Raw genomic sequence first — 24397 nt, 5'->3', positions numbered from 1 at the left:
AGGCAGCGGCCAGAAGTGCCTTCTATCAACTTCGGCTGATACACCAGCTGTGTCCGTTTCTGGAGGTGAACGACCTCAAAACAGTGGTACATCTGCTGGTAACCTCCAGACTAGATTACTGCAATGCGCTCTATGTGGGGCTGCCCTTGTATGTGGTCCGGAAACTACAGTTGGTCCAGAATGCAGCAGGCAGGTTGGTCTCTGGGTCATCTCGAAGAGACCATATAACTTCTGTATTGAAGGAGCTACACTGGCTGCCGATATGTTTCCGGGCAAAATACAAGGTTATAACCTATAAAGCCCCAAACGGCTTGGGCCCTGGGTATTTAAGAGAATGTATTCTTCGTCATGAACCCCACCGCCTACTGAGATCAGCTGGAGAAGTCCGTCTGCATTTGCCACCAACTCATCTGGTGGCCACTCAAGGACGAGCCTTCTCCACTGTTGCCCCGAGGTTTTGGAATGCGCTCCCTAGTGAAATAAGAGCCTCCCCATCTCTGACAGCTTTTACAAAGTCTTTAAAGATCCATCTGTTCACCCAGGCTTTTAATTAATATTCTTTTAATGGTTTTAATGCTGTTTTAAAATTTCTTTTAAAAAATTTAAATTGTTGTAATGTTTTCAACTTTTTGGTTTTGTTTTAACTAATGTTTTATTTTCTGTTTTTATTTTGTTGTAAACCGCCCAGAGACACAAGTTTTGGGCGGTATAAAAATATGTTAAATTTAAAAAAAAAAATCATTATCATTATTTGCTCTGCTGCATGTACTTTTTTATTCCCTGCTTTCCATTTCGGCCATTCTTATCATTGGAACTGCACACCGGGTTGCCAAGTTGCTTGGCTAAGCCCCCTAGGCCCCTACCCGTCCACTGGCATGTCTCTATTTTTAGAGGTGAAATGTGGGAGAGTATGATATAATGCTTTGGAAGCGTGCTCATGGGTGTTGATGGACTCCACAGTGGGAGCGAGCGTCAAAACTGGTGAGGGCAGCCGCCTCTCTTGGAGGCCTTGCTGCCTGAACCTGACAAATAGATGTAGATATACAGCAAGTCCTAAAGGACTCGACTGGCTTAAGTCCAAGCCCTCTGCCATTAACAGAGCTGTAGGTTGAACAAGGAACATAAGGAACCGCCCTCAGTCGAGCCACTGATCTATGTAGTCTAAAATGGTCTGCTATGGCAGTAACTCCCAAGGGATGTCTCCAACCGGGTCTTTTCCATCCCCGCTACCTGAGATCCTTTTAAGTGGAAAAAATACCTCAGATCGAACCTGAGACCCTCCGCAGTCAAACCTGGGACCCTCCTCACTGTGTTCTGCCACAAGGCTTCTCCCCCACTCCTTGATTGAAAATAGAACCAAAATACATCACTTTTAATAACTAGAGGAGTTTTCACCTCCAATACCCAGCCATAACATCACATCACCGTGTTTCGTTTTTCATAACCTGCCTAGTATTTCAAGACATTTGGGGGTTGGGTGGGGAGAAGTGCTATCCATTGATTTGGAAAGGAGACCGTAGGCATTTAAAGTCATTTCTCAGATAATGTAATGGATGCTTCTGCTTATAAAATGAAGCACAAAGAGATGGTGTCTGTGGAATCAATCATCTTCCATTGACAAGTCTGGTTAAATTATCAGGTTGTATGTCATGTTATTTGAGTGTAGGAAAATGAGTGTTACAGCCAAGAGCTTGGTGGGGTTTTCTTTCCTGAGACGATGATTTATTCCTTTTGGCTTCAATAGCTACGGTGTCAGGCATATTTTATATTTCTTCAGCTTTGACACTTCAAACATTTGATTTCCCTTTGCAGCTTCCCAGCTCCAACATGTTTCCCATTATGGCTATTCAAGCGACTGCCATATAAACACTGACTCATGAAGCTGTTTTTTATTCTCACAAAATATATAACCCCATTTGAATAAAATACAGATGGCCTCCAATGTGTTAAACATAGCAAATTTGCCATTTTCTCCCCCAGCCTTCTTCTTCCCTCGGTTTCCAGCCCATGATTTTCTGCTTGACAGCAATATGAAATCTTATCACCCCGAGCTTGAATAGATCATAGATGTAATGATAGCACTATGTTTCAAATGTCATTAATGTTTTGTCTGTCATACAAACTATCACATATAGGTAGAAGGGGGAAAACATCTGAAGACTTAACTTAAGAACATAAGAACAGCCCTGCTGGGATCAGGCCCAAGGCCTATCTACCCCAGCATCCTGTTTCACACAGCGGCCCACCAGATGCCTCAGAGAAGTCCACAGGCAAGAGGTGAAGGGAGCATGCCCTTTCTCTTGCTCTTGCTCCCCTGAAACCGGTATTTAGAAGCATCTTGTCTCTGAGGCTGAAGGTGACCCAGAGCCACCAAACTAGTAGACATTGATACACCTGTCCTCCATGAATTTGTCTAAGCCTCTGTTAAAGCCATCCAAGCTAGGGGCCGTCACCACTTCCTGTGGCCGAGAATTCCATAGATTAACTATGTGCTGTGCGAACAGTACTTCCTTCTGTTGGTCCTACATTTCCTGGCCTTCAGTTTCATGGGATGACCCCTGGTTCTAATGTTGTGAGAGAGGGAGAAACGTTACTCTCTGTCCACGCTTTCTACTCCATGCATAATTGTATACACCTTGATCATGTCTCCCTGTAGTTGCCTTGTTTCCAAACTAAAAAGTCCCAGATGCTGTAGCCTTGTCTCATAAGGAAGGTGCTCCAGGCCATTGATCATCTTGGTCGCCTTCTTCTGCACCTTTTCCAGTTCTACAATGTCCTTCTTAAGATATGGTGACCAGAACTGTATACAGTACTCCAAATGTGGCCACACCATAGACAAGGGCATTATAATATTTGCATTTTTATTTTCAACCCTCTTCCTAATTATTCCTAGCATGGAATTTGCTTTTTTCACAGATGCCACATGCTGAGTCAACACTTTCAAAGAGTTGTACACAACAACCCCAAGATCTCTTTCCTAGTCAGTCACCCACAGCTCAGACACCATCAGTGTATATGTATGTAATTTTTTGCCTTAATATGCATCACTTCACATTTGCTTACACTGAACCACATTTGCCATTTTGTCACCCACTCATCCAGTTTGGAGAAATCCTTTTGGAGCTCCTCACAATCTTTTGCAGATTTCACTATCCTAAATAGTTTAGTGTCATCTGCAAATTTGCCCACTTCATTGCTTATCTCAAATTCTAGATCATTTATGAACAGATTAAAGAGCACTGGTCCTGGTACCAATCCCTAGGAGACCACACTTCTTATTACCCTCCATTGTGAAAACTGTCTGTTTATTCCTACCCTCTGAGCTGGGACTTACAATCAGTGAGACCCGTTTCTGCAGCAGAGCGGGGAGAGCAGGCTAAGCCATGATTGCCGGCTCCATGATGGAGCTGGCGGGGGCTGGGGAGCTCGCAGGTCCCTTGTAACAAATCTCCTTTCCATCCTTGAATTGTCACCCATAATAATTCTGTGGAGGACTCCGGACCTCCTAGGTTTTCCAGCTTGTTGGATTCTATCCCTTCAGTGCTACTCCACCATATGCAGTGTTTCTGTATACACAGTGCCCCAATCTGCCCCTCCCTGTCCTTTCTGTAGATTTTGTATCCAGGAATAAGAGTGTCCCACTGGTTCTCACTGTCCCACCAGGTTTCCAATCCATTATGCCCACTATATCTATGTTTGCATTAGCAACCAAGCACTCCAGCTTGCCCATCTTGGCTCGGAGGCTTCTGGCATTGGTATATAAACAGCTATATGCTGAGCCTCTTACCTGGCATTGGCGTGTGCTCCCTTACTGTCATCTGAGCTTTTTGACCAGCTGTCATGTGTTTCTGTGTGCTCTACTCCTGGTTCTACTCTGTCCCCTTCTGGTTTATCTGAAAAGTTTGCACCTTTGCTCCTTGGTGGATTTTGTTTGCCAAACCAGATACCAACCAGTTCCTGTCAGCAATCCCTCAGGTGTTATTTTTAAAAGGTGCTCTTCAACCTTTTTTATTTCAAGCACCTGAAGTCTGCTTCCATTTTGGTTCAAGTGATTCATATGGGCCCCAAAATATATCTCAGTGCCTAACAGGCACCACTGTCTCATCAAAGCATTGAGACCCCTCAACTCCGCCTGTCTCACTGGCCCTGTGTGTGGAACAGGTAGCATTTCAGAGAATGCTACCCTGGGGGCCTGGACTTCAATATGCTACCTAGCAGCCTAAATTTGGCTTCCAGGACCTCCTGAGTGCAACTACCAACATTGTTGGTGCCGAAATGCACCACGGCAGCTGACTCCTCCCTAGCAGTGTGCCCGAACCGGTCCGGCGGCCATTCCAAAGAATGGCCGAACTGCCGGACCGGTCCGGCCCTGCCTGGTTCGGGTCCGGGTGGGGGGTATGCCTTTAAGGGCGGGAGGGCTTGCTTAGCCCTCCCGCCTCCTTGCCCCCGCCAGCGCCCGTATTGAACAGTATAGGGGCGCTGGAAACCAGCTGCCCCCCCCCGCAGCCGCCGCCGCCGCGGCGAAATAACCCCCAAAGTCAGCAGGCCAGCCAGCCCTCCCTCCCTCCCAGCTAGCTGCCCTCCCACCCACCCACCCACCCGCTCGCTCACCCGCTCGCACACTGGATAAAAAACGAGAGGAGCTCCGGCACAGGAGCTCCGGGTGGGAGGGCAGCTAGCTGGGTGGGAGGGAGGGAGGGCTGGCTGGCTGGCTGGCTTTGGGGGTTATTTCGCCGCGGCGGTGGCGGCGGCGGGGGGGGGCGGCTGGTTTCCAGCGCCCCTATACTGTTCAATACGGGCGCTGGCGGGGGCAAGGAGGCGGGAGGGCTAAGCAAGCCCTCCCCGCCCTAGAAACAAGGCCCCCCTTCGGTGCCGGTCCGGACTTCTCCGGACCGTGCACATCACTACTCCTCCCCAGCCTATCCTAACAGCCTATCTAGATCTTGTATGTCTGCAACCATACCAGGCAGGCAAGTGACCATGCAGTCTATACACCGGTCACAAACCCAACTCTCTATGCCTCTAATGATTGGATCTCCCACTACTAGGAGGCTCCCAAGTCCCGGAGGAATATCCTCTGTGCGAGAGGATATGTTTACATCTCCTAAGGAAGGAGTCCCTTCTAAGGGAGCATTCCTTTCTTCGTCAAACTGATGTCATCCTTCTGTGAGACCTTCATTCTCAATGACAGTCGAGCAGCCGTCAGCCTGGGAGTGGAATGCTTCTATCCCATCCCTGAGGGTCTCATCCATATACCTCTCTGCCTCACTGAGCTTCTCCAGGTCAGCCATCTTGGCTTCGAGGGAACAAACCTGTTCCCTGAGAGCCAGGAGATCTTTGCACCAAGTGCACACCCACAACTTCTGTTCCTCAGGCAGATAATGATACATGCAACTTTCCATGCAATACTCTGGGAGGCACCCCCTCCGCTCCTGGCATTCTACATTCATAACTGGCTTTATTGGCAATTTAGAATATTTTAAGGCTATTCTCATGATCAGCAAAAAAAGGACTTGAGGATTGAAGGCGGGGTTAGCACTCCCGTGTGAATCCTCGGCAAGCTCTCCAGCTGTGCTCCGTCAAAACAGAGTCACCCAATTCCCAGCCCTACCTCTTAAACTAGGTTTAGCAGGCAGAGGAGGTTGCCTACCCTCTCCCACTGTTAGTGTTCGTGTGGAGCCATGGGGCTGCTGTTTGTGCTCCGACACCAGCCCTTCCCTGTTCTGTTTAGAGCTGCCATAGAGTCTGGATACCAGAGTGGACTGAGGGCTGCCCTGCAAAGCAAGCAACATGCTCGTCAAAGGGCTGCCCCAGCAATGTATGACATCACCAGCACAGAGCACTTGCTCAAACTTTCTTAAAGTGGCAGGCACCCTGCAAATGAGCTCAAGGGAAAAGAGGACCCTAGGAAGCTGCCTTCGACTGAGTCAGACCATTGGTCTATCTAGTCAGTATTGTCTACACAGACTAGCAGAAGCTTCCTGAGGCTTGCAGGCAGGATTCCCTCTCAGCCCAACCTGAAGATTCCAGGCAGGGATCTTGGACCTCATTCTGCATCAAGCATGCAGATGCCCTTCCCAAGGCGGCCCCATCCCCTAAGGGGAATATTTGCACAGACAAGTATGTAGTCAGCCATTCAAATGCAAGCCAGGATGGACAATGCTTAGCAAAGGGGACTATCCATGCTTGCCACCACAAAACCAGCTCTCCTCCATGGATTAGAGTCCACGGGCTCCCCAAAAAGCAGGGTCCCCAAGCCCCATCCAATTGCTTGGCAAACCCTGCAGTGGTCAACACAGTGAAGCTATTCCCACTATCACTAGAAAGCGGGCTAAGGGAGCCTAGCCTGCTTTCTAGTGATCATCGGAACCACCAGGCTCACAGGCGCGCCCAGTGGTTCCAAGGCGGCTAGCCCGCCTAATTCCCCCTCCCCTTAAATAAGGTTAATGGAGCGAGCGCTCCATTAACGTGGTTTTGCTCATGTGCCACCATGGCATGTGCCAACTCATGAGTAGACCCCCAACTGGGAGGCTACAGCCAGCCTCTCAGCCCCGTGGGTCTCTCCAGAATGCCCCACGCGCTCGCGCAGGGCATCCTCAGACTTCCGGGGGCCAGGCGGCCCCCAATTCCCACTGCCCTTACCAGCTCCATGGTGGAGCCGGTTGTTGTGTGGGCGGCTGATCTGGCCGCCCAAGGTTCAAGGTTTGATCATCTGTTCCCTGAGAGTATTGGACATCTGGCAGCAGTTAAGCAGTTACGCAGTAGCAGCAGTGGCAGCAGCCGTTGCCTGCCCACCCACCTCGTCCACTGGGGCCAGGGGAGCAACCAGACAGGCAGCTTCGCTGGGGTGGTAGGGGGACACAGGTCATTGCCCTTGCCACCAGCTTTGTGCCCTAGGTGGCCATTTGCCCAGCTTTAATGGGCAGCCCAGCCCTGCACGCCTACTGAGCAAGCAAACGGAGAGAAGAGGAGACTATGCCTTGCGCCTGGGCTGTTCATAGGGGAATCCAGCAACAGCCTTCACCTGCCATTGACTCTACTTCCACAGGTGGCGGATGTGGGGAGGGGGGCTGAATGAGAACCAGGGGGTATCTGCCTTGTCCCTCCTGGTTCTGGGGTGTGTGTTTGGGTGTGGATGAGTGTACATGTTGGCTGTTACTTTGGCGTTGGCTGGCAGCAGCTCCTGCTGCTCCCTTCTGCCCTGCCATCCATGCCTCGTAGGCACTAGTTTGGGGGCACCAGGACAAGGCTCAGTACCTTTGGCAGTGCTGGAGTTGCCAGGAAGGGGTTAACTGCAGGCTCCAGGGACCCACCAATCAGGGAGCTGCAAAGCAGGACTGCAGCTTGGAGCCCTCTGAGTGGTCTCCATGGGTCACATGATCACCCCTGGCCATTCAGGGGTTTGCTGCTGCCTGGGGCAGGGCTGGAGGACCAACAACGCGAGAAACCCCCTAATGGTGATGGTCAAGCTTGCAGGCACCCTGCCAAGGCTTCACCATGTGCTTGTGTGATTGCTGTGAGGTGGGTAAAAGGGTTACAACTGGGCTTCAAGGGTTACCCTGTTTGCTGCTCGTGTGAATAGCCTCATAGAGTTTGTTTACTTGAAAGCTAGGTTTTAGCTGCAGTTGGCAGCTGAGTAAAGCGTGCACACCCACGACTTCTGTCTCTCAGGCAGATAGTCATAAATGCAACACTCTGTGCAGTACACTGGGAAGCACCCCCTCCCATGCTGGCATTCTACCTTCATAACTGGTTTTATTGGCTATTTAGAATATAGAGAGAGGCAGTTCTCACAATCGCCAAAAAGCGAGATAAGGGAGCCTAGCCCGCTTTTTGGCAGTTGTGTGCTGCCACAGGAGCTGTGCGGCTCCCGGTAGCAAATCTGCCTAATTACCCCTCCCCTTAGCTGAGGTTAACAGAGCAAGCGCTCCGTTAACCTCTTCTTCCTGATCATGTATTGCCGCAGCACAGCTCCACACCGTGGCAACACACAAGGAGACCCCCAGCGGGAGGGGTCCCTCCAGAATGCCCCACACACTCATGCGGGGCATGCTGGAACCTCCGGGGACCGCACGGCCCCCGATCTCCACAGCCTCCGCCGGCTCTGTGACGGAGACGGCAGTTGTGTGGGCAGCCAATCCAACCACCCAGGGCTCCGTGGGTGATCATATGCAGGAAGAGTGAGCTAAACCCACTCTCCCTGCAAACCCCCTAAAGGCGAGTCTCACTGATCGTGAGACTTGCCTCAGAGTTTGTTTCCTTGAAAGCTAGGTTTTAGCTGCAGTTGGTAGCTAAGTAAAAGTTTTAAGCTTTGCCCTCCAAGAAAATTACTGAAGTGAGGTTGTACTCACCTTCTCCTTGTTCTGGGTGTCTCCTTTATCATAAGGGGGGGCCACTTGTGTGCCTCCCTGCACACCTCCCCACTAAACACCATGCAAACGCCTTTGATATCTGTTTAGCAAACTGCTGTTTGTGAAGCTCCAGGTAGCAGATCCCCATGGTCAGAGCCTTGTCTTCTCAAGAGCTGCTTTCAAATTGAGCCACCTCAGGGATGCAGGCGCTCCCACAAACTGTGTTACTCACCTGCATCTAATCCCCACCCACTGACACTCCAGGCACAACTGAAACTGAATATGAAACTGGCCTGTCAAATACAAACTCCTAGCCAGCCAGAAATCAAACCCTAGAAAAGACTAGCCCTAACAAACTTAACATGTTCTTTCCTCCTTGTTCTTGAGTTTGTCTGCTTGCTTGCTGTCTTTTTTAGGAAAGAAAACAAAGGTTTGCTGCTTCGCCTGGTCTGAGGCTTGTCTTCTCAAGAGCTTCTTTTCGTGGACTTTATCTAGGATAACTTAGGATGGATTCAGATAGCAGGATTCTGTGTTTCTTTCAACATGGGTTGGCTTTTGGAGCACCCACTTATGAAATAGAACATTGCTCTGTGGTAAAGCACAAACTTTGCATACAGAAAAGTTCGATCCTTGGCATCTCCAGTGAAAAACAATTGCAACTAGTAGGCTTATCTTGGAAAAACCTCTTCCTGAGATCTTGGGAAACCAGTCAGAGATTCCCAACTGTTTAAAACAAGTGTGACCCTTCTGTCACCAACTTTCAGTTCAGGTACACCATAGAGATTTTGTATGTGTGCGCGTGCACACAAATTTAAATATTATAGTTTGAGACAGGCTACTCTCTGGCTTACATCCAGATTAAGCTACTCATGATTACTCCCACTGAAATTTATAGGAGAAGTAAACCTGTCCAATTATGTCCAATAAGACTGCTTATGAATAACTTAGTGTGGATGTAAGCCAGTGACTCAAATGGCCTTTCTCATAATCATCACATTTAAATTTTTCTGTGTGTACATATAGAGATATATGTGCATACATATAAAGACATTCTGTACACAAATATAGAGACATATCGGTGTATATATAAAGACATTCATATAGAGATATTCTGTGTGTACATATAAAGACACAAATTTAAGTGCTGCAGTTCAGGAGACAGGCTGACTATAGGCTGCAATTCAGGAGACGGACTATAGTCACTGGCTCACAGCCACATTAGGTTATTCATAAGCAGTCTTACTGAAATTAATGGGACAAGTTTACTTGTCCCTCTGAGAGTGTTAATTTTCCAAAGCCTGTCAGTCCGTCTTCAACCTCTTTCCTCCCCTTCTGCAGCAGACACATTGCCAAGGAGATGCTGGCTTCAGTCTGATGATCCTCAACAAATAGTGTGGTGTAGCATGGGAAGAAGGGCTCTGACTACCTCCTGGGAGCCCTTCAAGAACCCTTTGTTGGGAGCCCTTGGAGTAGACTATAATGGTCTAAGCATGCTTTATACTTCGAGAGTCAGGTGTATAGGGGCGGCCCTTTCATGAGGCGAGGTAAGACAGTCACATCAGTCAGCAGATTATTGGGGCACCAGCAGGGAGGCAAGATGTGCTCCCCCCTCACTACTGCCATTGGAGGAGCTCTTTGGGATCAACCTGACCCTTGCAAACATAGCAAGGAGCACTTCTCCTTACATGCATTATAAAGAATACCACAAGCACAGGGAGAGAAGAAGAGGCTGTAGGAAACTTGTCCTCCTCCATGCCCCCCACACCAGTTTCAAAGCTTGCTTTAGCTTGGCCAGTTTTGAAAGGAGGCTGGCCCCCACCAGAGATATGGGTCAAGGCAGCCATGAGCACCTTGCCTCACACACTGCAGGACCTAAGGCTGCCCCAGTACATGGAACCTGGTTGTTTGAAGGAGTGTAGTGTGAAAGGTTTACGTCTTGCCCAACTAAGCATTCACTGTGCATCATGCACAGGACTATTTCAAAAGCTAGACCATCAAACTGAATATTTCCCTATCCAAAGAAGAGGACCATGCAGGCTTTGTGGGTGACATGCTGCATGTCAGACCAGTAACATTGTGTGCAAGCAAGTTGCACTCGTTGAAAGTGTCAACTCGGTGCACAGCGGTGGTGAAAAAGGCAAATTCCATGCTAGGGATCATTAGGAAGGGGGTTGAAAATAAGAATGCTAGTATAATAATCCCTTTATACAAATCTATGGTGCAGCTACAATTGGAGTACTGTGTACAGTTCTGCTCAATGTATCTTAAGAAGGACATTGTAGAACTGGAAAAGGTGTGGTAGAGGGCAACCAAGATGATCAGGGGCCTGGAGCACCTTCCTTATGAGGCAAAGCTACAACATCTGGGGCCTTTTTGTTTGGAAATGAGGCGACTACGGGGGGGACATGATCAAGGTGTGTAAAATTATGCATGAAGTAGAGAGAGATCACAGAGAGAAATTTTGCTCCATCTCATATAAGATAAGAATCAGTGGTCATCCCATGAAACTGTTGGGAAATTTAGGACCGGCAAAATGAAGTATGTCACACAGCGTATAATTAATCAATGGAAATTTTTTTGCCATGTGATGTGGTGATGGCCACTAGCTTGGAAGGCTTTAAAAGGGGCTTAGACAAACTCATGGAGGACAGGTCTTCCAATGCCTACTAGCCTGGTGGCTGTAGGCCACCTCCAGCCTCAGAGGCAAGATGCCTCTAAATACCAGTTTCAGGGGAGCAACAGCAAGAGAGAGGGCATGCCCTCACCTCTTGCTTGTGGGCTTTCCAAAGACATCTGGTGGGCCACTGTGTGAAACTGGATGCTGGACCTGATGGGCCTTGTACCTGATCCAGCAGGGCTGTTCTTATGTTCTAAATTGTGCACATAATATTGCACAACAGTACCTCTATTATTTCCAATAGACTTACTTTTCTGTAAGGTCATTTTCACAATGTTTGCATTTGCACAACTTGCATACATGAGATGTTACTGGGTTGATATACCCTTGTACAGTATGACAGCCAGGATAACTAGTGTAATGTAGTGATTGAGACAACTATGAACTTGAAAGCCCTGAATTCAAATCTTAGTTCCACCAAGAACTCCCAGGCTGGCAAAGTGTTATTCCTTAGTTCTCACCCGCAATCCCCTATAGAATCAAATGGCAATACCTTAAATGTCTGTTGTAAAGACTGCTGAGATAACATCTGTGCAAACCAGCCAGCGTACCTATAGAGAATTGGTGTGTGGAATTTTTCCTTTCCTGACTCAGGTCAGTTAATGAATAAATTGGCTGAACCAGTTTTATTATTTCTTGTTTACACAGTCAGACAGGTGTTATTGACTGGTTTGTTTTATCCAGACATCGAGTCCTTCCCAAGGACCTGGGATGGCTGAATTTTATCATCAATGCTGTTGGTTATTATAGATATCGTCGCAAAATATAGGCTGTTCCCAGTAAAGCTGCTTTTTGTAATTGGCTGATGGTGATTTCTGTGGCCCCTATGGTGTTGAGGTGCTCTTCAAGGTCTTTTGGAACTGCACCCAGGGCGCCAATTACCACTGGGATTATTTGGGTCTTTTTCTGACACAGCCTTTCAATTTCAATTTGTAGATCTTTGTATTTGGTGATTTTTTTCTATTTCTTTTTCTTCTATTCTGCTATCCCCTGGTATTGCAGTGTCGATTATTTTGACTTGTTTTTCTTTCTTCTCGAGTTATATCTGGTGTATTGTGTGGCAGATGTTTGTCTGTTTGTAGTCGGAAGTCCCATAATATTTTTACATCTTCATTTTCTTCAACTTTTTCAATTTTATGGTCCCACCAATTCTTGGCTACAGGTAGCTTATATTTTTTGCATATGTTCCAGTTTATCATCCCTGCTACCTTGTCATGCCTTTGTTTGTAGTCAGTCTGTGCGATCTTCTTACAACAGCTGATTAGGTGGTCCACAGTTTCATCTGCTTCTTGACAAAGGCGGCACTTGCTGTTTGTTGTGGATTTTTTGACTTTTGCTCTTATTGTATTTGTTCTCAGTGCCTGTTCTTGCGCAGCCAGTATTAAACCATCTGTTTCTTTCTTCAAGTTGCCGTTCTTAATCCATTGCCAGGTCTTGGTGATGTCTGATTTTCCACTTATATTGTGCAAATATTGACCATGCAGGGGCTTATTTCTCCATTTTTCTGCTCGGTTCTTGACTTGTTCTTTCTTGTAGGCCTGCTTTCTTTCATTGGTGTTGAATAGTTTCTCGTTCTTGACCATTTGAAGTGCATCTTCTTCACTGTCCTAGATATATTCTTCAAGGCCTCTTTTCTCCTCCTCTACTGTTTGATGGACTTGCAGCATTCCTCTTCCACCTGAGCTGCGAGGGAGGTAGAGCCTATCTACATCACTGCGGGAGTGCAGAGCATGATTGATGGTCATGATTTTCCTGGTCTTACGAGAGCTAGAGTCTCTAGCTCTGCCTGGGTCCAGTCTATTATTCCTGCTGTGTATCTGATAACAGGTATAGCCCAGGTGTTTATGGCTTGTATGGTGTTCCCGCCATTGAGTTTGGACTTGAGGATTTTTCTAACTCTCCTGATGTATTCACTTCCAATTTTTCTTTTAACTTCAGTGTGTGTGATGTTATCAGCCTGGAGAATGCCCAGGTATTTGTAACGTTCTTTCTCTTCCAGGTTCTTGATGTTGCTTCCATTGTGCAGTTCTATTCCTTCTGTTTTTGTTATTTTTCCTCTTTTCATTATTAATGCAGCACACTTGTCTAGTCCAAACTCCATTGCTATATTGCTGCTGAATATACGGACAGTGTTTAGCAGTGATTCGATTTCTGACTGGGACTTTCCATACAACTTCAGATCGTCCATGTACAGCAGATGGTTGATTTTACTTGATGTTTTAGATGTTTGGTATCCGAGGCCTGTTTTGTTTAGTATTTGTGAAAGTGGGGTCATGGCGATTACCAACAATAGAGGGGATAGTGAGTCCCCTTGGAAAATGCCTCTTCTAATGCTAACCTGTCCTGGTCAGTTAATGAATAAATTGGCTGAACCAGTTTTTTTATTATTATTATTATTATTACAATTATATCTCGCTCTTCCTCCAAGGAGCCCAGAGTGGTGTACTACATACTTGAGTTTCTCTTTCACAACAACCCTGTGAAGTAGGTTAGGCTGAGAGAGAAGTGACTGGCCCAGAGTCACCCAGCTAGTTTCATGGCTGAAAGCGGATTTGAACTCAGGTCTCCTCGATCCTAGTCCAGCACTCTAACCACTACACCATGCTGGCTCTCCAGCTCTTAGCAGTCTTCTCAGTCAACTAGCTCAGGAATGACTCCTATCAGTGATGATTCATTTCTGCAGAGTGCTCAGAGAAGCTATCTACAAGCGATTAAAAATCCTTAACTTTCAAAACCCAGAAAGCTAAGAAAATGATTCAGGTCAACCCAGAAGTTCTGGTAGATTACTGCTGCCACCAAGCACTCTAAGGCTTTCAGACAATCTCACCGTCGGACAAGAGTGCTTTCGTCCAGAGTCTCTCTGTAACTGGGCATTAGGCAAATACAAAAAATATGCTCCCCCTTGCTAATAGGCAAGAATAAAGCCAATTGTTCTCCTAGGTATCTGCTTTCATGTGGAGTTAATTGCTAATTAGGCCAAGCTCTCTTTGACACACATTTGCACCAGAGAATTCCCCCTGCTTCCCCCCACTCTCTCCTGCTGGGTTAATAACCAACTCTTGGAGGTTTGTAAAAAATAAAGAACAGGCAGGGGGGAGAGACTTTTTATTAAAATTACTACAGACTAGTTCCGTCTGAGGCTTTTAGCTTTTTAGATACACTTAAACATACTTAGTTGGTTACACAAATACTTCAAATGTGCCCAGATGGTTATGGGGCAGCACACTTGCAAAGAACAGATATATAGGAAAATGCAAAGCACACACCCAAAGAAATATAAATTCCTGATGTGAAGTCTGATGCGAAAACACTATTTTCCTAGACTAAATTTCCAAAGCCAAAAGGCCTGGCTTCCATCCCTTGAACTCACCAAACTCCTGATGAGAATCAAGCCTCCTACAATCCTGTCTTATAAAGATCTACAGTCATCCTGCTGCAGCAAGCTCCATTGCTGCATGTCCTCCACACTCCCAGCACAGACTTACTTTCTTCCCAGAATTCCCGCTACAGCTCTCATAACCCACCCACCTGATTGGTTGAGCCCTGGAGCTCATCAGCCTGTCAATCAAGACAAGGGTTCACTTCCTGTTAACTCTTTAGAGGGTGGGAAGGCTGCTCACTACAATATCATACAATGCTCCATGCTTCCATAGGCATGAAATAGTGCACTTGTGCAAGATGCTAGAATTCTGCAGGTGCAGTTGTGTGACAGAGGGCCATTATTTTGATGGTACTCTATCCCACACCTATATTTGTGCAATTCTAGCCTCAAATGCTCCATTACTAGGCAGACAGAGCATTGGGCAGTATGTCAGCCACTGGCTTGTAAGCCAACTCTGGTCCAACCCCAGCTCCGTTATTGCAACATGCTCTATGTGGGGCTGTACGTGAAAAGCATTTGGAAGCTGATGAAAAAGGTTGCAGCCAGGACATTGTCAGCACACATACATCCCATCCCCAGTGTAATACAGTGGGAAACAGCATACTGGACAATATAGGTCTTGGGCCTGATCCAGCAAGGGTCTTCATATGTTCTTATGGGGTGTGTGTGTGTTTGTGTGTGTGTATGTGTGTGTGTGTGAGAGAGAGAGAGAGAGAGAGAGAGAGAGAGAGAGAGAGAGAGAGAGAGAGAGAGAGAGAGAATGAATGAACACTAGTGACAACATCCACTCCGCACTCTGAGAGTTAACTTCTGGCTATCCTAGAGAGGGAGCTGAACTCTGAAGAAGGAGAGCTGAAGCAAATCACCCTAACAGCACTTTAGGAAGCCTTCCAGAAAGGCAGAAATAGGCACAAAGGAGAGACAATGGGCCTCTTCACACAATCATCAAAATCAGGGTAGGATGAATTCTACCCTGGTTTGCTTGATTGAACTCACGGAAATGCCTCTAACCCAGGTTGCTCAAAGCAGGGTAGCCCAGATTTTGTGCCCTGCTCTTAACCAAGGTAGGAGGAGAGGAGAGCTCTCCTACCTTGTTTTTCCAGTTGTGTGGATCTACCTACCTCTTCTATTCAGCCACTGGGACTCAGCAGGCCCAGAAAAAATAGAAGCTGTGGCTACAGGGGCTGCTGTCCATGGATCTGCCACTCTGCAAGGCCCACTCTATGATCCTGACACTGCAGCTGCTTCAGCAGGGCTGGGTCTGCCTCCTGCTCATTCGTGGCCAATCAGAAGGCAGCTTCTGTAATGAGGCTTTCCAGTCTACTGGCAGTGCAAAGCATGCTAGGAAGCCATGGAGGCCTAAGGAACTATCAGATTGTGATTTCAACAATGGGCTCCAGGCCTGGTTTAATTGTATGTTTCCCAGGTTGGCTAACCCAAATAAAAGTTCTGCTTGTGTGCTGCTAATGGGGTAGGAGGTCTCTAACCCTCCAACCAACCCACAAATGGTCTTGTGAAGAAACCTAATGATTATCAGGGACAAATGCTAGAAAATAAGGACTGTATTTAGGAAATGTATTTAGTTGGCACATCTGTGAATGCAACTGTCAACATTGTTCTCATTTTAGTTTTGCCTACACATTTACAAAGTTTTTAACAGTCAAGCAAGTCAGAGAAAGGCCTCTAGGCAAGTGCAGGGCCAGCGAAACAAAATATGAACTGCGGTGGGGTGGAGAATTTCTGGGCAGCCAAGTCAAAAATTATGGCTGAGCAGTGTTTTATTTGCATACAGAGAGAATAAAGTGTCCAGAGACCGGGGCTACGAGGAGCAGCAGGATTCAGGAACCAAAAGAGGGTAAACACAGACAGACGTGGATTGCAAAAGGAATGGAGGAAATTCTTAAGGAGCTGGGAACTGAAACAGCATGCGCTGTGCTGTATCCTGATTTGGCTTTGGGGAATTAAAAATTAATCCTGTCTTGAGTCTCTGAGTGGAATTTCTGGTACTGTTTCTGTCATGCAGCCACAACCAGTTTAGCACATGGAGCAAGCATCTACCGTGTCTTTGTTCGGGCCTGACTGATATATTTCTTCTTTTGACGCTTTCTATTCCCCTATTCCCTTTACACATCACCTGCAGGATTAGATCTGTTTGCCAGCTTGTGCCAGAAGCATGATTTCAGCACTCATATCCTCTATGCAGGTAATGTGCACATGAAGACAAAGATGCTAGTCTTCTGCTATTATGACCAAGGGGCTTGTACCTTTCATGCGCTGCTAGGAGGGTCAATGTGTTGCATGGGTTATGATGAGTCCGGCCTCCACAAGGTAAGCCATTCTAGAAGTTGGAATGGGCAGTGTTTGAATTGAGCAGGGGAGGTGGGATCTCTGAAATCCACAGCCCTGGAATCCATAAGCCCTACCTTCTCAGCTCCTCACAATTTTAGCCAAATCATCCCTCACCTGTAGCCTTCTAAAAATAGTGGCTGGTGTACAGAGCAAGGAAGTACTGCTTCAGCAAGAGAAGCAGGCTAACAGCACTTCTTGACTAACTGCACCAGTGCAATGAGGAAGGGGCGATTTTTGACAACCTTCCCTTCCCCAGGAAACCCTCATGCCACCCAGAAATATGTCCCCGAGGGCTGCTCACTGATGCACCTTCCCCAGGGCCAGGCGTGGCCTGTGAACGCGCCTCCGGGGGTGGGGGTGGCTTCTTTAAGTGTAAATGGAGCCAGTGCTCTGTGCTGCCCAGCAGCCCCCACGGCAGGGAATCACCTCCGCCACTCACCTGGCTGCTGGTGGGGGCTCGCCTCCGTGGGAGGCAGGTGAGTGGCAGAGGTGATTCCCCGCCACAGGGGCTGCTGGGCGGCATGGAGCACTGGCTCAATTGACACTTAAAGAAGCCGCCCCGCCCCCGGAGGCGTGTTCATGGGCTTCGCCTGCCCAGGGCAATGGTGAAGTTAGCTGGGAAGTGCTGTTAGCCTCCTTCTCTCACTTCTCCAGTGTTTCCTTGCTCTATATGTCAGCCGGTAGCTAGAGGGGCAGACGCAACAGGCAAGGAAGCAGCTTCTCTCTGCTTCCACTTCTGGAAGGATGCAAAAGTTGTCACAAGGGTTCTGCTAGCAGCATCTCCAAGCATATTTTGTGGTCCAGATCTGAGAAGCAGGATTTCATAACTGTTGGAAGTGAAAGAAGAAGGAAGGGGATGAGGCAAAGACAAACTATTGCTCATAACAACAAGCAACACTCATGCCTGCTCAATTGTTTCCTTGATAGGCATTGATTAATCATCCTGGGCATTGTTCAGCCAGTGCCCAGGATGATTAATGTCAATCACTCCAGCTCTTCCGACTGATTTCCCATGACTCTCTCCTTTTTTCCTCTTCGTTCTTCTCCAGGATCTGGCACTTGCAAGTACCCCCACCCAGAGTCTTGTGATCACCTAATCAGTAGATCCCTTTCACAGCTGACAGAGTAGAGGAATGAAACAGGAGCCAGTATTTTCTTACGTGCTGGGTAAATGCTTGATCTGACTTGCTTAGCTGAAAAGATGCAGGTTTAGAAAATGTACTTATGTTAAAGATTAATCTATCACCTGTTGGAAGTGAAGGACTTTGCACTGTCTCTTGTCTCAAAAACAGTGGAGGACAGACTAGAGAGGCAGAGGGCTAGAGGGTCAAGACATTGGTCATCCCTTCTCTACTGCTCTGACACTATCCCTTTGGAATGTAGATTGCTACTCTTAGGGACTAACTTCCTTCCTTCCTGTTTTGCACTTCCTCTTCCCTTTTCCCTTCCCTTCCTTCTACCTTGCAACAACATGCAAGCTCCTCTCCCTGCACCATGTGTGCATAGATGCAGAATCCATCTGCATCCAGCTAGATAGATAGATTAGAGATCCTAACTCCTCACTTTCCTATCTAGAATGGAGTTCTCTAATAAATACCATTTATATTGATTTGAAACTATGAACTAGCTCCAAGTTACTTTACTCTCAGCATACACGCATGCCTAACTAAATTCCGCTGTGTTATGCCTCTGTGCACTCTGCTATAATGAAAAAAAGGGTTTCTCCTACCAGAGAGAATTCCCAACATCACCTGTAGTTTGTGGCCACTGAAAGAGATCAGGGTGAGCGGAGTCACTCATTAGTAGTGAGTATTAATGAAACAAATTTCAGAAATGTGCTTTGAATCTGATGGGTGCAATCAGTACCATTTTCAATGGCACTCTATAAAGTCTTCCATACAGTCATCTGGGGATGTTTTAGGGGAGGGAAGAACATCTACCCTGATTCTCACAGATGATTAGAGCCTCCTTTTAGCTCTTTGAACACACTGCAGACGATAGTGGCAGTGGTGAGTGTGAAACTTAGAAGGGCCTCCCAATCCTGGGAGAACCTTCCCTGCATGCATTGCATGACCAGGATGTGAGAAGCCCCATAATGTTATTAGCCATACTCTGATTGGCCACAAGGGGACAGAAGACAGGCCTAGCCCGATTGAAACCATCAGGGTCATCCTTTAGGTGAGGCGAGCAGGGCAATCGCCCCCAGCTCTGCGCTCTCCCATGCCTCGCAGCCAGGCCCAACCACCCCACACTCCCTGTCGGCCACTGCTCCTTGGTCCTATCCCTGTTCAGTGAAATGAAATGAAAGGAGTGCTTCTATAGAGGAAAATTCCCTAGTAGTTTTAGGGTTATTTTAGCACAGAGCGCTAAAGAGTTTGATCACTTCCCTCCTCCTTTGAGCAAAGAGAGAGGTGATCAAACTTCCCAACTTTGCCTAGATACTAAATAAGAGGCCTGTGTGCACCCTGATTAAGCATCAGGGCGCACGTGTGCCTCTCATTTCAGTTTGTGCAATGCTAGGAAGTTTGGTTGCCACTCTCCGTGCTGGAACAAGAAGCGAAGTGATCAAACTCCTTAGTGCTGCGCTAGCACTACTGCGTGGCTATTTGGTTCAACCAAACTGCCTTGTGGACCAGCAATTCGGTTTTAACACTGTTTTAAAATATTGTTTTACAATTTTAAATTGTTGGAATATTTTAACATTTTCTTTTTAACTTTTTAACTTTTATAACTGTTCTCACGTATTTTGTTTTAACTAATGTTTTCACTTTTTCTGTTGTCATTTATTTTGCTTTGTTGTAAACCACCCAGAGACATAAATTTTGGGTGGTATAAAAATATGTTAAATACATAAAATTTGATTTAAATTTGAACTGCATCACCAAAACTGGTTCCCTACACATCCCTTCTAGCTAGATCTAAAATGCCTACTGTGCATCCATCCATCTGATAGGTTGTCCCTAGAGATGTCAAGGCCGGGGGGTGGGGCAGAAAAGTTTTGGGTTTTTTGGTTTGTTTTTTGTTCTGAAAAATGGGGGAAATGGGGGGGGTGGATTATGAAATATTTTCTTTTGGAATTATGAATAAAATATAGAAGAAAAGGTATACAAATATATTCATATGAGGAAGGGTGTTCTGGCCTTTCCTCTCCCAAACTTCTTGCTTGCGCGTCAGATTCCTCCATCTTCTGCAGTATGTGAAAAATTGGTCTGTTTGGAAATATACCAAATCAAATAATAAATGAACATGAAAAGATAAAGCGGTTTGTCCCACCTATTGTAGATGTATTTACAAGCAACTTAACATTTAATTCAGACCAGTTTGCCCTGCGGTCTACAAGTGTGTGAAGTTTCTTTAGACTGGGGGATCATCCTTACAATGTACCAGAAACAAGAGAGCTGATGAACAAGCTAAAAGGTTGTTAGCAAAAAAAATGAACAGCAGGGGGAAAGGCTTATTCTGGTTTAGTGTCATTTATCAGTTGAAAAGCACAGTCTCTGTTATCTCTGCTTTGTCAGAATTCTAGGCTGGACCACAGATGGTTGTATCCAGCAACGAGGCCAACTGCGCCCACCCCTTCCTGGCTAACTTGATACGCTCCTTGCTCTTGTACTCAGTTATTGCCCCTTACACTTTTTTTCCACAGTGCTTGAAGGTCTTTGCTATAGGCAGGGCCGATCCTTCCACGAAACAAGGTGAAGTGGGTGCTTTAGGCAGCAGACGGTGGGCCAGTTCTAGAGCAGTACATTGACTAAGCTAGTTCCTTTCCCGTGGAGGGCTTGCAGATGAATGAAGGCCAAATGGCACCACAATGTTTTTTCACTTTACTTCCTGATAGAAAAAGGAGGCAGGGAGAGCGCAGGGGCGTAGGGAGGTTGGAGACCAGCCTTGGGGTAAGATATGAGGATGGGGCCCCCTGTGCACCTGCTTGCCACTCTTGCCAGCCTGCCTTCACTGTTGGCACTTGGCCCTCAACTCTGCCCTGGCTGCGCCAACATGGCCTGATGACATCATGGAGTTTGCGTGGCTGCAATCCCCCATGCCAGCAAGGACAGGCCTGCCTTAAAGAAGTCCTCTGCTCTCGATGAATTGCCCCCTTTGCTAAGCAGAGTCCACCCTGGTTTGCATTTGAATGAGAGACTGCATGTGAGCACAGTGAGATATTCCCTGCAGGGGATGGGGCTGCTCTGGGAAGAGTGCTTGCATGCAAAAGGGTCCAAGCACTATTCCCTCTAAGACAGATTTCCAGATGTTATTGACTACAGTTCCCAGAATCCTCAGCCAAAGGCCATTGCAGCTGGAGATTCTGGGAGCTGTAGTCAACAACATCTGGAAATCCCTCTTACAGGGAACACTGGGACTTCCAAGTTCCCTCTCTGGCATCTCCAGATAGGGTTGAGAGAGTCTCCTGCCTGTAACCTTAGAGAGCTGCTGCCAGTCTGTGTAGAGACAATACTGAGCTAGATGAACCAATGACCTGACTCGGTCTATGGCAGATTCCTGTGTTCCTATGCTGGCTTGGTGACTTTGGAGAGCAGCTGGCTTGTCGGCTGGCCCAAGCACCCAGCACAGCGGGGGACAGGAGGAAGGGGCTGGTGGCTCCCGGAGAGCTGCATTTGCACCCCACCTTTCAATGGCGGACATACCTTTGGGAGAAAGATTTGGAAGGAAGGAATTGGGGGTGTATGGTTTTAATGAGGGGAAGAGAGAAACGGGAGGGAAAGGAGTAAAGCACTATGCCATTTGGTGCTTTGCTTCAGGCATCAAAATGTCATGGGCTGGCACTGACAATAGGTACAATACGGATCCTTGTAGAAGCTGCCTTCTACTGAGTCAGACTAATGGTCCACCTAGCTCAGTATGGTTTACACAGACTGGCAGCAGTTGCAGGCAACAGTCAATAAGGCTCTACACACAATCAGTGTGTAGAGCTGAAAGGGGTGCCGTAGAGAGAGAGAGCTTGACCCACTCTCCCTGCAGATGACCATGGAACCCTCCTCGGCCTTCACTCCGGCACTCCTGCACCTGGCTGTGGCTCGCCCGGCAGCTCCGGGGGTTGGGCGAAGGGAAGGCACACAACCAGGAAAACGGGGCTATTGGAGCGCTATTGGAGTGGGTGGGGGGTGGTATTTAGGTGGGCTTGCCACCGATCCGCCGCTCGGAGCTACTTGGCTCCCATTGCTGCACACCAACAGCAAAAACCGGGCTGGGCACCCTTAGTTGCTTGTGAGAATCGCCTCTTTCTCAGCCCTAGCTTGGAGATGCCAGGGAGGGAACTTGGATCCTTCTTCATGCAAGCAGGCAGATGCTCTTCCCAGAGCGGCCCCATCCCCTGAGGGGAATATCTGACAGTGCTCACATATAGTCTCCCATTCAAATGCAAGCCAGGGTGGAGCCTGCTTAGCAAAGGGGACAATTCATGCTCAGGACTGCAAGACCAGCTCTCCTGCCTTGTATTGCTTAGGCTGGCACCTCCTGCCGTGTCCATTGGTTTTTACTGTTACATCCCTCCCACTTCTGCCAGCCCCAGGTGTGTTGGAAGATGCTCTGGGAATCCCAGGCCTGAAGGGCAGCATATTAAAACACATACATACATACATACATACATACAGCCATGTTATTCAAATACTTCCTTTGACTTTGGCGTAGCTTAGTCGCTGACTGCTGATGCTAATTATTGATGTGCAATTTGTGCTGCAGATCAATTCAGCCACTGGGCTGGTTCACTCATAGCCAGCTTGTAGGTGCATAGAGGCCATAAAACCTGTTTGTCCAGTCTGTGTATGGGCAACAGGAGCACGAGAAGAAAAGGGGGGGGGGAACCCAACCGGTTTTTCGTTTGGAGCTGCCTGCCAGTGAAGAGATTTCTGAAGGAAAATCTTCTGCTCACTTGCTTTGCTATTTTGTTCTCCTAGGGCCGGTTAAAAAAGCCCACCAGCCCCCAGGATTTGCAATCAGGACATGCACGCTCCATGAGTGCACACATCCTTCCCCGCCACCCTGATGCACTGGGATGCCTTTCCAAAATCATGCGTGGTGGGCGGGTTATCCAAACTGCTCCTCTACATGTCCCGTAAGCACAAGTTTAAACTAGCATTGACAAGTATGGCTGAGGAAGTGGTTCTAAGGACAACCCCCCCCCCCCCCGCAATTACAGAAAGTGTTGGAGATGGAGTTCCAGTGACTTGCATTTTGGGAGGTATACAAATGTGTTAAATAAATAAAATGAATAAATCAACCTTTTGCACTGACTATCCTAATGACCACTAGGGGCATTGGGAATAGAGGTAGTTAGTGAAGGTCTCCTTATTTGTGCTGGCTTGCCTGTACTCTATGACCCCTGCTTTGACTCCTCAGGTACTTCCTGTAGTGAGTCAGTCCTCTTCCTTTCCACCTAGAGAGAAGATGGAAACATCTCTCTCTCCTCCTACCTATTCATTATGTACCCTTTAGATAGGATTAGGTATTTTCTATCCAACTGTAAAGTTGTGCTGTCGAGTCAGTGTCGACTCCTAGCAATCACATTCTATGTTATTTTCTTGGTAGAATACTGTTAGAGGTTGTTGATTTTTACCCACAATAGGTAAAACAGCAGAGCACTAAGGAATGAGCACACACTCCAGTTACAGAGTAGGTAGCAGAAGATGGTTTGGATATTGCAGCTATTTAGAGAAAACACATGGAGATCCTTATATGACTAAACACTAAATATTTATTGGTTAAATACACTTAGATAGGAAAGACCTAGCTCTAATCTAAAGGACTGCATAATGGATAGGTAAGGAGAGAGAGAGATGTTTCCATCTGCTCTCTAGGAGGAAAGGAAGGATTGTGACTCAGCACAGGAAGTGCTGCAGAGTCAGTTCAGGGGTCATAGAGTAGGGACAGATAGGGAGACCCTGACGCACTGTCTCTACTCCCAATGCCCCTAGTGGTCATTAGGACAGTTGGTGCAAAAGGTCGATGCACTGGAAGTTAATCTCCAACAAATACAGGAGTGGTTTACCATTGCCTCCTCCCACGCAGTGTGAAGTGATGCCTTTCAGCATCTTCCTATAGTGCTGCTGCCCGATATAGGTGTTTCCCATAGTTCTTCAACAATAAATCAATTTAGTTTAGACTTTACAGTGATCTCCATGCATATTCTTTAAATGGCTGCAACAACTATCCTCCACATTTTGTAACTGGAGTGGTAGCTTCCTTGGCACTTTGTTAAATAATCACAAACCCCAACAGAAAGATGCCCTGATGTGTTGTGGGGAAGGAGATGCATTCTAAAGTCCTTACAGTGTGTGCTGGGAGCTGGCATATGAAGCAATATCCAAACTGGACCCCAGTTCTTCTATATGAATCAGTCTGGCTATCTACCCCCACCCCTTGCCATCTCCAGGAACTCCCCCCAAGGGAGTAACAGGTTTAAAAATAATAAAAATATTTAAGGATTGTAAACCCCACGGGGTGTGTGTGTGTGTGTGTTTCGGTCCGGGCCCAGACCAAACCGGGGGGTGGGGTTTCCGGTTCAACCTTGAACCGTCTTCCCCCGAACTGAACCCCTGAACTGGTCTGCACATCCCTAGTTCCCTGTCCCCCAAAGGGCTCACAGTCTACAAAGAAACACAAGGTGGACACCAGCAACAG

General features: G+C 47.2%; 1 long non-coding RNA gene across 1 annotated transcript; it reads left to right on the top strand.

Moving 5' to 3' along the window:
* The first annotated feature begins 7406 nt into the window (after positions 1 to 7406).
* LOC128351567 (uncharacterized) lies at positions 7407 to 16388 on the top strand. The gene is made up of 2 exons (XR_008319871.1): positions 7407 to 7521; positions 16203 to 16388. It is a non-coding gene; the product is annotated as an uncharacterized LOC128351567 (long non-coding RNA).
* Positions 16389 to 24397: the final 8009 nt, after the last annotated feature.

The sequence above is a fragment of the Hemicordylus capensis genome, chromosome 1 (genome assembly GCF_027244095.1).
Source record: "Hemicordylus capensis ecotype Gifberg chromosome 1, rHemCap1.1.pri, whole genome shotgun sequence".
NCBI lineage: Eukaryota > Metazoa > Chordata > Lepidosauria > Squamata > Cordylidae > Hemicordylus > Hemicordylus capensis.
Note: the sequence above shows the minus strand (reverse complement) of the source record. Positions and strands in the feature narration are given on the sequence as shown.